The sequence below is a fragment of the Rhineura floridana genome, chromosome 1 (assembly GCF_030035675.1).
Source record: "Rhineura floridana isolate rRhiFlo1 chromosome 1, rRhiFlo1.hap2, whole genome shotgun sequence".
Classification (NCBI taxonomy): domain Eukaryota; kingdom Metazoa; phylum Chordata; class Lepidosauria; order Squamata; family Rhineuridae; genus Rhineura; species Rhineura floridana.
The window spans coordinates 302201133-302216978 of NC_084480.1; the positions used below are offsets into that span (position 1 = coordinate 302201133).

General features: G+C 43.9%; 1 protein-coding gene across 6 annotated transcripts in view; it reads left to right on the plus strand.

Moving 5' to 3' along the window:
* Window positions 1-15846, plus strand: part of ZHX2 (zinc fingers and homeoboxes 2) — a 98894-nt gene that overhangs the window by 46784 nt on the left and 36264 nt on the right. The window contains exon 1 of one of the 6 annotated variants that reach the window (XM_061605925.1): window positions 6614-6641. The exons of the other annotated variants lie outside the window; for them this stretch is intronic. The gene's annotated coding sequence lies outside the window, so the exon portion shown is untranslated. Of the gene's footprint in view, window positions 1-6613; window positions 6642-15846 lie in introns of those variants that run through there. 6 annotated transcript variants of the gene reach the window in all.

The window sequence follows — 15846 nt, forward strand, 5'->3', positions numbered from 1 at the left end:
AGCGCTGGGTGACTTCTGGGCTTCTGTTCTGAGGCTGAAGCACCAGTCATTCACATCCACTTTGGCAACCCGTGCCTTTCTTTGGAAATATAGATACATAAATCGATACGGAAATTGGATCACGTAATACTTCCATTGCGTACTGCCATCAAATGAAAAATCATCTTAATGTTTTGTAAGCCAGTGTGTGCAAGGCAGGAAAATACATTCCGTGCCCCATGTGGGTCTTTTATTTTCATATTTCGTGCAGGGGAGTCATTTTTCAAAGTGCATTCCAGTGAGCCCTGGGATTTCTCAATGAGAAGATGAGCAATGGCAGATAAACTTCCGTAACAGACAGCCACCACTACAAGGAACATAGGAAGTTCCTTTATTCTGAATCATCTAGCTCAGTATTTTCTACACTGACTGGCAGCAGCTCTTCAGGGTATCAGACAGAGATTTTTCTCAGTTCTATGGAGATGCCAGGGATAGAATCTTGGGTCTTGTGTACCCAAGATAGATGCTCTGCCACTGAGCTGTATTCCTCCTTATATTCCTCCTGATCCTCTTCTGCAGTGTTCAGCTCTGGAGAATGTTGGGTGTGTTCTCCTAGGGCAGGGGTGGGTGGGCCAGGCTTGTTCAATCTGCTGTGTTCAGGGCCAGTGCCAGAGGTTGGTATGGATGGGCACCTGCCAAGGACCCAGGAGCTCAGAAGGGCCTGCTGCTAATCCTACTGCCCCTGTCACCAGACTCTAGCCTTTTGTCCTTGCCACCCTCAGCACCATCAAAGCTTCCACATGGCGTGGCTGCTTCTGCTATTTGTTACCACCAGTCACTCACCTCTCCCTGGATGTGTTTACCCCGACCACAGCACTTGCCATAGATGTGGAGCTATTGCTCAGTGGGTGGCCACCGTGTTGGAGGATCCCCAAGGTGCACTGCCCACCAACATCAATGTCAGGCATAGCATCTTGGGGAATCTTGGGCTCCTGCTGGGAGGAAAGGTGGGATACTAATTAATTAATTAATTAATTAAATCAATCATCAAAATCATCTTAACAGGATGGCTGCCCACCACAGAGTCAAGCAGCACCACTGCACCCATAATAAGAGTTGAGGAGATATCATGACTGACTGGTGGTGGATTCACTGAAGTCTGCTGCTGGCCATAAGTTTGTTTTGAGTAAGAGTCTATCAATCAGTTAGATGCCAAACACAGGCTCAGAAGTGCAGGCTTAGAATGAAGGGGAGGTGATGCCTTGGTCTCAGCACATGCTCAACCCAAGAATTTTCCTTCCATACAAAAAAAAACACTCCTGGTGTTTGCCACATGCTTTTCTTTTTTCCTGCAGTCTTGTTTTACCAAGACAAGCCCTTTTGGTGTTGCTGTTGTTAAAACATTTGGAAAACCCTTGCTGATCTGCTGCAAATGACCCAGAGATTGGTCTTGCCCCTAGCCCATGGGGATTAACTGTGTTTAACCTTTGGATCTGTACGGCCTCACTTAAACTGCAACTACAGAATTTCCACATCAGTCAAGTAAAGTTACAGGAATTGTTCTTTTCACGAAACCTTTGCAATTCCCAGTTGGTTCTCTGGCTGCAACCTAAACAATACTGGACAGTTGTGGATCAGTAGTTCTGCGACTCAATGTTTGTATTCCGTTATCTCCCAAGTGAGGGCTACTTTTGACAATGCAGTTCTGATTATTGCTTTAATTATAGCTGACAGTCAATTTGAGTGAACTTTGGGAAAGGGAACAACACACTATTGTTGTTGTTGTTTTAAGTGTTGTTAATAAAACCAAAATCAGATTTATTAAAGGATTTTGTTGATTGAATAAAATGCCATTGCATTGCATCTGCAGGCGTTGCTTGTGGTTGTCATAGCAACATGAGTTGAAATACCCAAAGCAGCAGGAAACTATAGCTCAGTTTTCCCCAACCGGGTGCCCTCCAGCTATTTTGAACTACAACTTTATCAGCCTCAGGCAGCACAGCCGAATACTAGATGCTCATTCTGTAACTGACGAGCTGACTCACCGGTGTGAGTCTTTTATTTTTTTCAAAAGGCTTACAGCATATCGCTTGTTTGATTTCATGGGCCTGATGTGGGTTTTAATAGCAAAGCATAATCACCTGGTGATTAAAATGTTTTATTTAATAAAATAGGGCTTAACTATCATGACAGGTAAATAGATCCTCATTAAGTATATAAGAAGCGGTTTGCTTCTGAAAGGATACAAGAGGCGCTACTACTTCTGTTAGTCCAGGGAAGCTGTGGTCCTCCAGATGGTTCCTGGTTTATCACCTGTTTGTTTTACCATCTGTTTTTATGGGTTTGATATTTTAATTGTGTAACCTACCCTGGGACCAATTTTGGTGAAGGGCAATCTATCAATGGTTTAAATAAAATAAATTATTTTTATGTATTCTGGTTGCTAGTTGCCTAATACCAAATGGTCTACAGGTGACTTGCAACAATGTAAAAAATTACAAAAGCATACTAATATGAAACATTATATTAGAACAAAAACAGCATAATTGTGCAAACATGCAGTCATTTGAGCATAGCAAGCAGGACATCACATGCTGTCAAATACTGCACATTATCCACTATTCCACGAATGGGGGACTTGGGGCCCTTCAAATATTAGCTGAATAAAACTCTCACCATGTCTGACCATTGCCTATGCTGGCTGGGGCTGATGGGCGTTGCAGTTGAACCACAGAAGGCACCAGGTTGAGGAAGAGTGTTGTAATGAGTAGAAGAGTAGTATCTCTGTTAGTCTGTTGCTGGAATAATCCCCAGTGGGCAGAGGAGGCTGGTGGCTCTGATGTCAGTGGCGTAGTGAATCCGCCCCGGGTCTTAGTCTGAACTTTCAAGGAGCTGTCCAAGGTGCTGAAAGCTCCGTGAAAGTTTGGACTAAAACCTGGAGCAGATTCACTGCCCCGTTAACATTGGAGCCCATGGGTCTTGCATTGCTGTACAGCTGTGGCTCTTCATATCTTGCTGAACTAAAACTCCCATCATCCCCATGCTGGCCGGGGCTGATGGGAGTTGGGAGTGCATCGCACCGGGAGGGCCACAGGTCCTTCAGTCCTGCTGTGCTCCCTCTTCTTTTCTCAGCAACGTCGTGCATTCACAGCGCCCTTCCTGTTGATGCCAAGTTCGGCAGAGGGAGCGAGAGTTGAGTTGAACATGCCATGAGTCAGCAGCTGTAGCCCCACCACCTGGTTGCTTTCCCTGGTTGCTATGGGTGATGTTATTTTAACAAACAGCCTTTTAATATTTCATGGAAACCCTGCTCCTGGCAAGACTGAGCACAAGTGCTGTCTTGCTACTACAAGAGAGTGGCAAAGAAAGGTTTCGGAGCCAAACTTTTTGGCATCGACCTCTTGGCTCCCTTGACAAATCACTGTAATTCATTAGCTGTGTGAAAATGCACGTCTGTTCTGGAGCCAGAGAGCAAGTGCAATGCAAATTCACTGTTTAAAGAAAAAAAAAACATTCGGCAACAACAACTGAATGGAAGGTTGTTATTTTTTCTTCTTCTAATGCATTATTGTCCTAAGAGTGGTTATTATGACATTTATTAAGCACTGCTGACACTCCCTTCCTGTTTTCTAAACTTTGAGCTGGTTTCGTTCAGGTTTAATTTGCTTCGTTTTCTATGGATGATTTTCGTTCTGCAGCTTGCACAGAAGTCTGTTGGAAAGAGGGGATGGGGAGGGAAAGAGAAGTGGAGGCTCTATTGGCAGACGTGAAAAGCAGAGAAAAGAATTTGTGCTAGTTCTTGTAAATATTTTTATTTTGTGGAGTTTGAATAATTTACATGGCTTTCATATTTTATGCAAGAACAGGGCTCTGTACATTATGTTCCAGACAATGGGTTTGAAGACTGACAGTTCTTTTTCCTTCCCTCTGGGAGGTGTGATGTTTGTTGGGGTCATTGAGTAATGCAGTTGAAGAGCAACTCATTTTGGCTGGGAGAAGTCCAGCGTGCAGTGAACTTGGCAGTCATTGCATTTTGGTGAAGCAAGCTGCAAAAGCATAGGTTGCTCAGACCTAGGTTGTTTGATGCTCACATCCAAGGGTTGGGCAAGTACCTGGTACAGGCAGGTACGGTGATTGTCAGATAGGCAGGTAACCGGAAAGCACAAAGAGAAAGCCTGATTTGTCCTGTCCTCGTTGTGATAAGGAGCCCATTGGGCACAACAGTCCAGGAAAAATAAGGCTTAGAGTGTAAAAGATTGCAACAGAAGCTTTTTCAATGTTTCTACTCCAGAATAACAGCTGGTATAGCACAGTGGGGAGGAGAGCCTGGCTGGGAGTCCAGAGTCTGTGAGTTCAAATCCCCGCTCGTGTCTCCTGGGCGTCAAGGGCCAGCTAAATATCAACCCCACAGTGAGTGGCTCAAGGGTTACGTGCCCTGCCACCTGTGCATCTGTGGGCAAACTGCATAGTCCCAAGGAGCCCAGCTGCCCCCCAGCTGGCAGTTGCGGACAAGGCAGGGGCTGGTTTGCACAGCTGTAGCAAGCTGAGCAGGCCCTGGCCAGCTGGGGAGGACTAGCCTCAGAGGGAGGCAATGGAAAACCCCTCTGAATACTTCTTACCATGAAATCCCTATTCATAGAGAAGCCATAAGTCGGGATCAACTTGAAGGCAGTCCATTTCCATTTTCAGCCCAGAATAACCTACTGAATAACATAGCCAAAAACCACTAAATTCCAAGCTCCGGAAAGCCTCCAAACTGACAAAAAACCAAAATGGCCGAAAAGGGTTCCACAGGCTCCTCTGCATTCGCCTCGGGTTCACTGTCAGGAACCGAGCCCAGTTGCTCAGCCGTTGGTAGAGCAGTCATAGACCTGTGGCTGGAGCCTTGACCCTGATGGCCACCTCAGAACTTTACAAGCAGGCAGTTGCCTGGGATTGGATCTTTGAGGTCACATGATTCTTAGAATCAGGAGGATTCTGGCGTTCCACCCTGGCCTCAGGGCATGCTCTCCTGCATTGTCCGCTGTGGCTTTGTCACGGGATAGCCAATGAAGTACCCTCCAAATGTAACTGGACTTCTATCTGTCATCATCTCCCACCATTGGCCGTGTTGATGGAGTCTAACAATATCTGGAGGGCACCACTTTGGCTACCCCTGCTTTATCCTGACTTTCAAGGTTGCTTGTCGATAGTGGGTTGAATCTATAGTAAGCCAGTTGATCTTAGTTGAATTTAGTTCCCATTGAAATCAATGGGACAGGTGCAAACTCAGGCACTGAGCCACCGAGTTCAGCAACTTACTCACAGCCTATGTGTGTATAGTATTGCAGCCTAATTCTGGACACAAACCATTACCCATTGGGAAACAAATGTTGAAAATGGAAATGGACTGCCTTCAAGTTGATCCCAACTTATGGCTACCCTATGAATAGGGTTTTCATGGTAAGCGGTATTCAGAGGGGTTTACCATTGCCTCCCTCTGAGGCTAGTCCTCCCCAGCTGGCCAGGGCCTGCTCAGCTTGCCACAGCTGCACAAGCCAGCCCCTTTCTTGTCCGCAACTGCCAGCTGAGGGGCAACTGGGCTCCTTGGGACTATGCAGCTAGCCCATGGCTGCGCAGGTGGCAGGGCACGTAACCCCTGAGCCACTCACTGTGGTGTAATCTTTAGCTGGCCCCTGACACCCAAGAGACACGAGCAGGGATTTGAACTCACAGACTCTGGACTCCCAGCCAGGCTGTCCTCCCCACTGTGCTATACCAGTTAGTCTTGTGATAATTTACAGAGTTTTTTATTTTATTTTGATATATTCTTACAAAGTTTGTATATATTTGATACTGGAATATTTTAGTAATTTTTTACCCTAATCTTATATATGTCATTCCACTGATGGAGGTTCAAAGCAGAGTTTTCAGAGCATTGGGGGGCTCTTCAGAACAGTGTGGGAGGGTCACTGTGGCCTGTAGCAAGGGGAGAATCATCCAAAATTCTCTGTTCTGCTGACAGAAGCCTAAAGAGCCTTCTGTCAGGAGAGGGACATGTTGGATGCAGCACTGTATTTCCTCTGTTTTTTAACTGTAAGCCCTTTGGGGGCAGAGACCTGTCCTTTCCTAAACAATATTATTTTTTGTTATTTGTGATTAGGGATCATTCCTTTTCCTTGCATTTGATGTGACCCAGCAGGGTTATTCTTATGTTCTTAGAGTTTCCTTTTTTTCTGCGTCCAGTAGAGTGAGTCTGGGATCAAAATGAACCACGGTTGATAGAGATGACTGAAAAGCTAGAGAAAGCAAGTTCTTGGGTCACTGTTCTACTTTAGGGCTGAACAACATTTCCAAGCCCTTTAAAAAAAAAAAAGGCAATAAAATGCACACATGCTTCATAAGTCAGACAGAACCACCTCTAGCATAGTGACGTCAGCCCAGCATAGCAGATGCCTTTTGTATATATCTCAGTTCTTAAACAGAGCATAGAATCTGACATACACTCTGTCCCCCAGGCAGGCATAGGCTTGGAGCAATGCTGTGTGTGTGTGTGTTTGGGTGTGCTCTGACCACAGGACACCATCTGAACTGTCCAAGGAACAGCATAGAATAGCCTTGCAGGGGAAGTTGAAGGGAAAGGAAGCAGTTTTGCTGCAGTGTTTACACTAAAACATAGGACGGTATGTTACCAAAAGTTTGTTTTGTTCTGTCTGGCTGTGATTATCGTTGCTTAGTTTTATCATTCCAAACGAATGTTGACTACTAATAATGTCTAGTATCTATTATTATTATTATTATTATTATTTACATTTATATGCCACTTTTCCTTCAAGTGGTGTATATGGTTCTGCCCTCTCCATTTTATCTTCACAACAACCCTGTGAGGTAGGTTAGGCTGAGAAACAATGACTAGCCCAGGATCACCCATTGAGCTTCATGGCTGACTGGGGATTTTACTGTTTTGCTGCGTGGTTGGGGATTTTACGGCTTTGCTGGGGTGCATGAAACAAAGCCACTGAACTTGCAGAGGGGAAGCTGTCTCAGCTTGTGTTGCAGCAAAAACATTAGAGAGTCTTGTGGCATGTAAATGCATAATGGCATAAGCTTTGATGGCCTAGGGTCAAGTAATGCTAGAAAAGTCCTGAGATTCTCAGCTTTTTATTTAAAATAAAGATTCCCATTTCTAGTCCTCCTCAGTTAAGGAAAAACTGAGGACTGCTGTTTCTGTTCCAAGGATTTGAAAGCAGGTGTTTGGGTCTTGAGGTGGTGTGAGTGGGGCTTCTTTCCACTGCACAACTACCTTTCTATCTTTCTTGTCCTTATCCTCTAGTTTCTCCACTGGTACTTCAGTTGCCGGACCCATTGGTAACATTTAAATCAGTGTAAAGCAGGTGATGCCATTGTGCAAATATTTGCAACACAAAAATGGCTTTTGTTGATTATGTATCTGAATTATAGAGTATTCTGAGCAACTTACCTTGACAATGAAATTCCTGTCTTTCATGAACTCACCTTTTTTTTTAATTGACTGAGAGGAGGGTGGTATTTATTTATTTATTAAATTTGTATCCTGCACTTTATCCCAGAAGGAGCCCAGGGCGGCAAACAAAAACACTAAAAGCACTCTAAAACATCTTAAAATCAAAAATACTTTAAAACATATTAAAATAAAACATCTGTTAAAACATCTAAAAAGGTAATTCCAACACCAACACAGACTGGGATAAGGTCTCTACGTAAAAGGCTTGTTGAAAGAGGAAGGTCTTCGGTAGTGGTGGTAGTGGTAGAAACTGGGCTGGTAGAATCTCAAATATATATCTAATACCTTCACTGCACGTCTTCTGACATTTGGGTGAGCACCTCTGCACCCATCCAAGCGGGCTCTCTTCCTCCACTTTCACTGGAGCAGTTTAGAAAGGAGCTGTCCTGCAGCACCCTGGAGGTGATCCACTTTCAGAAACAATGCTCAGTGCACTTCTGATCTGCCAGGAGTGGCAGGGGGTAGGGAGGAGGATTTTTATGAAAACAGGATTGGAGGCAGATACACTTTCACCCTGTCATATCAGCCACTCTTCAAGTCCACCAGTTCAGACTGTGTCCTAGTTTGATGATTTTATTCTGCTTCATTAACAGTTGCTGCCATAGCAGAAGGCAGCGATTTTTCTTGGATCTCCCTTCATGCTTGTTGCTCAAAGGTTCCATTGTTTCATGGGTTTAGTGCAAGGATGGGGAACCTGTGGCCCTCCAGATGCTGCTGGACTGTGACTCCCATCATGCAGTGTTCCAGTGTGGAAAAGTGGTTAGGGTATCCGACTGGGACCTGGGAGACCAAGGTTCCAGTCCCCATGCAGCAATGAAGCTCACGGAGTGACCTTGGGTCAGTCATTGCCTCTCAGCCTAACCCACCTCACAAGGTTGTTGTGAGGATTAAATGGAGGAGAAACATGCACTCTGCCTTGAGTTCCTTGAAGGAAAGGCGGGATATAAATGCAATTTTAAAAAATCCCTGATCATTGGCTATGCTGTCCAAGGGAGTTGGAGTCCAATGACATCTGAAGGGCTATGTATGTATGTATGTATGTATGTATGTATGTATGTATGTATCCCTTGTGTCTCACATTCCCTTGTGTATCAGATTGTTCCAAGATGGGTTGATCAGAACACCCAGAGACCAGTGGTGCAGTTTGGTAATTTTAGATTCTAATCCCCCACTCTTGTTTAGATTTATTTATTTTATTTTATTTATTATTGCATTTATAGTCCGCCTTTCCTCTAAGAAGCTCGAGGTGACATAATGGTGTTACTTTTATCAAGGTACAAGTACCAGCACCTCCTTTTTTTAAACTAGCAGTACTTCTAATGGTGCTAGGTATCCATGTGTTTTGTAATTCCTTGCATTAAAATAGTTAAAAATCTTTAAAAAGTCTGCTGCCATGTTAATAGGAGACACCTGTTAAATAAACCATTTATTTATTTACCTCCTATCTTTCTTCCCAAAAGCTGAAGGTGGCATTCATGGTCTTCCCCTCTCCAATAAAACTACAGTAAAACAATCTTAACCAAAAAAAAGTAAGAAATAGCATCTTAATGCAATTTCACAAAAGCAGATTTAAAACCATACACTAAAAACTGGTTGAAATAGAAGACATTAATAAATTCCTAAAAGTTAAGAGTGTAGGAGTTTGATGAACCTCCATAAGGAGGGCATTCCATAACTTTGGCACCACCACTATGAAGGCCCTGTCTTTTTATACTTGTCTAATATCATGTGTTGATGGCACAGCAAACAGCCTCTGAATCTGATCTTAAATTTGGAGGAAGATTCTTATTGGAGTAGGGATTCCCCAAGGTAACATGCCTGCATACTATTTAGGGCAGTCTTCCTCAACCTGGAGCCCTCCAGATGTTTAAAATTGAGCCCAGAAACAACGAGGAAGCCAAACAAAAGTAGAATAAGGCTGGAATAATATGATTGGATTGTCTACCTGCTGCTCATCCTCGATTAGACCGATTAACAGACTAAAACAATTTATGCATTGCAATGCGGTGCTAGGGCTGAACCCCTGAGCCTTCTTCCATCTGTTTGCAGAAACTGCACATGTAAAAGAGTTCTCCCTTGCTGTTGTTGTGCCAAGAGGCTGATGGGATTGAGAAATGGGAGGTGAGCCAGAAGATTTTTGCAGTGCCTAAGAGGGAAGTGAGACAACTTATAATAAAAGCAAACAGTCGAGAACATAGCAGTCAAGATTTATTTATTTTTGACATTTTTGATGACTAGGGAAAAAAATCATTCTAACCATAAAAGCAGAGGTCTGAAAAGACTCCTCCCTGACACTGCAAAGTCAGACATCCTGAGCCACACGGTTTGTGCTAACCTATAGTTTAGTATCCATGCTCCACTTTTCCAAATGTATAAGGAGAAGAAAAGGCATGGGTTAGAGTTGCTTGTTTTGGTTTCAGTTTCTGATCTCTCAGCACTTGGCTTCATCTGTCTCTATGGCATTGGTGTAGCAGCCTCTAGAGGTAGTACAGTGGTCATAGCTACTGTTTCTCAAGCCATGCGTCACAGAAAACTTTCGTTAGTCCAAAACATGGTTCAAAACCCTGTTCAAGAGTGCTGATTCTGGTTTGCCAGCCAGTTGCAAACCATGCTTTGTCAGCTGAGTTGGCACACAAAACTCACAACATTAATTGTAATTTGGTGTGATATCTGAATTGAGCTGTAGAGCGTAATATACTGAATTTCTAACCATAGTTTTATCAGTTCAAGAACATGCCATGTCCCTGTGTGCTTCGTCCTCACCTGCCTTCAGTGCTTCTCTCTAGGCTTGGTTAAGTTCTAATTTCCCATTACATCCCAATTGTGATTTAATCACTGCTAACTATTGCCCTAATATCCCATGCAAGTAAAGTAATGCTCAAGATTCTACAACAAAGGCTCTTGCCATATATGGAGCAAGAAATGCCAGATGTCCAAGCTGGATTTAGAAAGGGAAGAGGTACCAGAGATCATATTGCAAACATACGTTGGATAATGGAATGGATCAAGGAATTTCAGAAGGAAATCACCCTGTGCTTTACAGATTACACAGCAAAGCCTTTGACTGTGTAGATCATGGAAAACTATGGAATGCTTTAAAAGAAATGGGGGTGCCACAGCATCTGATTGTCCTGATGCACAACCTATACTCTGGACAAGATGTTACTGTAAGGACAGAATATGGAGAAACCCATTGGTTCCCCATCGGAAAGGGTGTGAGACAGGGGTGTATTTTATCACCCTGTTTATTTAATCTATACGCAGAACATATCATATGGAAAGCAGGATTGGACCAAGAAGAAGGAGGTGTGAAAACTGGAGGGAGAAATATCAATTATTTAAGATACGCAGAAAATACCATACTACTAGCAGAAACCAGTAATGATTTGAAATTAATGCTGATGAAAGCTAAAGAGGAAAGCACAACAGCAGGACTACCGCTGAACGTCAAAAAGACTAAAGTAATGACAACAGAAGATTTATGCAACTTTACAGTTGACAATGAGGATGTTGAACTTGCCAAGGATTATCAATCATTAAGCAAAATGGAGACAATAGTCAAGAAATGAGAAGAAGGCTAGGACTGGGGAGGGCAGCTGTGAGAGAACTAGAAAAGGTCCTCAAATGCAAAGATGTATCACTGAACACTAAAGTCATGATCATTCAGACCATGGTATTTCCGATGTCTATGTATGGATGTGAAAGTTGGACAATGAAAAAAGCAAAAATCAACTCATTTGAAATGTGGTGTTGGAGAAGAGCTTTGCGTATACCATGGACTGCAAAAGAGACAAATAATTGGGTGTTAGAACAAATTAAACTAGAACTATCACTAGAAGCTAAAATGATGAAAGTGAGGTTATCATACTTTGGACACATCATGAGAAGACATGATTCATTAGAAAAGATAATAATGCTGGGGAAAACAGCAGGGAGTAGAAAAAGAGGAAGGCCAAACGAGAGGGATTGATTCCATAAAGAAAGCCACAGACCTGAATTTACAAGATCTGAACAGGGTGGTTCATGACAGATGCTCTTGGAGGTCACTGATTCGTAGTGTCACCATAAGTCGTAGTCGGCATGGAGGCACAGAACAACAACAACAAACAAACCAGGATCTCGTTTTACACGCCAGGACAGAAACACAGAAAGGAAGGAGCAATGCACACCGCTAATTCTCAGGCCAATAAACTGTGGTTGGAACTGGGTCTTTGTATCTCTCGTTGTCAGTGTTCTATCAGTTTTGGAGGATGCCTTATAGATGGACCATTCGCCCACCTGGCTCAGTATTCTCAGCACCAGCCTATACCAACTTGGTGTCCTCCAGATGTTTTGGAGTGCAGCTCCCATCCGCCCCATCCAGCACCGTCATGCTAGCTGGGGCTGATGGGAGCTGTTGTCCAAAACACCTGAAGGGCCCCAAGTTGTTGAACAATGGCCTATATACTAGCTTCCCAGGGGTTCAGACAGAGATTTTTTTCCCCAGCCCTACCTGGAGGTGTCAGTTATTAAACCTGGAACCTTCTGCATGTTAAGTGTTTGCTGTACCACTGAGCCACTGCCCTAGTTAGGAGGAACAGACAGTTTCCAAGAAAGACTTTGTGGGTTGTGCCATGGGGGTCAGAAAGCTCAGGCCCAGGGATCGGATGCCGCCCCTGAATGTGGCCCTCCAAGCTTCTCTTTCTCTCCAGGCCTCACCCCTCAGTGTCCCCAAGTGTTTTTGCCTGACTGGAACATGTCCCTGAACTCTGATAATACCTCTTGCTCATTTGGGTGAAGGATAGAAGAGGTGTGTGAATGTGTGTAGAAACTAGCCTACTGTAGAAAGGTAAAATCTGCATTTGTTGCTCCACCCACTTTTGCCTCTGGCCCAGCCCACTACTGGCAGCATGAAAACAGAGCGTGACTGGAATTATTTAAATCATTTCTATGCATTATTATTATTATTTATTATTATTTATTATTAACAACAATTAGACAGGTGCCATCTGTGATTGCAGAGAAGCTAAATGAATTCTTTGCATCTGTCTTCACAGTGGAAGATATAGGGCAGATCCCTGAACCTGAACTAACATTTGCAGGAAGGGATTCTGAGGAACTGAGACAAACAGTGGTAACGAGAGAGGAAGTTCTAAGCTTAATGGACAATATAAAAACTGACAAATCACCGGGCCCGGATGGCATCCACCCGAGAGTTCTCAAAGAACTCAAATGTGAAATTGCTGATCTGCTAACTAAAATATGTAACTTGTCGCTCAGGTCCTCCTCCGTGCCTGAGGACTGGAAAGTGGCAAATGTAACGCCAATCTTCAAAAAGGGATCCAGAGGGGATCCCGGAAATTACAGGCCAGTTAGCTTAACTTCTGTCCCTGGAAAACTAGTAGAAAGTATTATTAAAGCTAGATTAACTAAGCACATAGAAGAACAAGCCTTGCTGAAGCAGAGCCAGCATGGCTTCTGCAAGGGAAAGTCCTGTCTCAGTAACCTATTAGAATTCTTTGAGAGTGTCAACAAGCATATAGATAGAGGTGATCCAGTGGACATAGTGTACTTAGACTTTCAAAAAGCGTTTGACAAGGTACCTCACCAAAGGCTTCTGAGGAAGCTTAGCAGTCATGGAATAAGAGGAGAGGTCCTCTTGTGGATAAGAAATTGGTTAAGAAGCAGAAAGCAGAGAGTAGGAATAAACGGACAGTTCTCCCAATGGAGGGCTGTAGAAAATGGAGTCCCTCAAGGATCGGTATTGGGACCTGTACTTTTCAACTTGTTCATTAATGACCTAGAATTAGGAGTGAGCAGTGAAGTGGCCAAGTTTGCTGATGATACTAAATTGTTCAGGGTTGTTAAAACAAAAAGGGATTGCGAAGAGCTCCAAAAAGACCTCTCCAAACTGAGTGAATGGGCAGAAAAATGGCAAATGCAATTCAATATAAACAAGTGTAAAATTATGCATATTGGAGCAAAAAATCTTAATTTCACATATACGCTCATGGGGTCTGAACTGGCGGTGACCGACCAGGAGAGAGACCTCGGGGTTGTAGTGGACAGCACGATGAAAATGTCGACCCAGTGTGCGGCAGCTGTGAAAAAGGCAAATTCCATGCTAGCGATAATTAGGAAAGGTATTGAAAATAAAACAGCCGATATCATAATGCCGTTGTATAAATCTATGGTGCGGCCGCATTTGGAATACTGTTTACAGTTCTGGTCGCCTCATCTCAAAAAGGATATTATAGAGTTGGAAAAGGTTCAGAAGAGGGCAACCAGAATGATCAAGGGGATGGAGCGACTCCCTTACGAGGAAAGGTTGCAGCATTTGGGGCTTTTTAGTTTAGAGAAAATGCGGGTCAGAGGAGACATGATAGAAGTGTATAAAATTATGCATGGCATTGAGAAAGTGGATAGAGAAAAGTTCTTCTCCCTCTCTCATAATACTAGAACTCGTGGACATTCAAAGAAGCTGAATGTTGAAAGATTCAGGACAGACAAAAGGAAGTACTTCTTTACTCAGCGCATAGTTAAACTATGGAATTTGCTCCCACAAGATGCAGTAATGTCCACCAGCTTGGACGGCTTTAAAAGAAGATTAGACAAATTCATGGAGGACAGGGCTATCAATGGCTACTAGCTGTGATGGCTGTGCTCTGCCACCCTAGTCAGAGGCAGCATGCTTCTGAAAACCAGTTGCCGGAAGCCTCAGGAGGGGAGAGTGTTCTTGCACTCGGGTCCTGCTTGTGGGCTTCCCCCAGGCACCTGGTTGGCCACTGTGAGAACAGGATGCTGGACTAGATGGGCCACTGGCCTGATCCAGCAGGCTCTTCTTATGTTCTTATGTTCTTAAGGCTTTTAAGTTGAGACCTTATCCCAGTCTGCGTCTGTGTTGGAATTGCTTTTTTAGATGTTTTTAAACCTTTTTAAAAAAAAACAATATATTTTTTACCTTTTTTAAAGATGTCTTGAAAGCTTTTTAAAAAATGTTTTTAAGGATGTTTTGTTTTAATGTATTTTAAAGTCTGTTTTTATGATCGTTTAAAGTGTTTTTAGTGCTTTTGTTTGCCGCCCTGGGCTCCTGCTGGGAGGAAGGGCGGGATATAAATCAAAGAATGAATGAATTAATTAATTAATGTTATTATTGCTTTAAAAAATCTCAAAATGGTTTACAGCCTAAAATAAAGCATCCAATAAAGCATTGCAAAATATCAAAATAAAACATTACAGATGAAGTTTAGGATATAAAATTCACATTTGCAATTGCATGTGTGTGTGTGTGTGTGTACTGCCTTCAAGTCGATTCCGACTTTTGGCGACCCTATGAATAGGGTTTTCATGAGGCTGAGAGGCAGTGACTGGCCCAAGGTCACCCAGTGTGCTTCATGGCTGTGTGGGGATTTGAACCCTGCTCTCCAGGTCGTAGTCCAACACTCTAACCACTACACCACACTGGCTCTCATAATTAACAGGAAAACAACAGCCATCCATGGAGACGGGGAGGGTGAGTGGGGAGGAGGAGCAAATGAGGCAGCAAGGGGCACATGTGAGGTGGGGGGAGAGTGAGGTGACAGCAGCAGGAGGAGAGCGAGGGGCGAGCGTGCGGGTGGCAGGGGCGAGTGAGGTGTCGGGGTGAGCGAGCCAGGTGGAGGCGATGCTGCACGCCCATGGTAGGCAAACGAGTGAGGCGGCCAAGGCTTGGCAAGCCATGAAGGAACAGTCAGAACAGGCTATGAAGCTGTTCCTGTGTGGCTCACCTCGGGTGGCCGCTTCCCTCCTCATGGGAGAAGATCTAAATGGGATGTAGAAGCCTTGGCAACCTGTGGGGGGAAGGAGAGGAGGAGGCTTGGTGACCTGTAGAGGGGGAGCAAGGAGGCTTGGCTTGGTCTAAGCAGAGGGGGAGCTTGACAAGGCCTAGGGCAGTGGGTTTGGCGTTCCTGGGGTTTGGTGCTGGGGTTGGCGTGCAGGGGTGAGAGACCCTAGTTATGGTTAAAAATCAAATGCAAAAATACAGTGAAGCTCCACCCGTACTCCCTCCTCAAACACAGTAACCTTTCCCAAATACATCCTTAGCAATCCTCCACATCCAAGCCTCGCTCCCGTGCATTCCCAACAACCATACAGATAACTAATCCTCAGCCAACCCAGTTATTTAATAAAGAGCAAATGTTTGGTCTGCAAAAATACAAAGCCAAGTATTAAGCATAATTTACAACCAGCTCATTCGCCCTCCTCTTGTGCAGTATAGTGTCAAGCAGAAGAACTGCACGTCTTGCAAGAAGCTCTGGAAACTTGCCTGCCAGGCTTTTCTGATTTGGATGGTTTCCGACTAGAACCTTTTTGTCCACCAGTCCAAT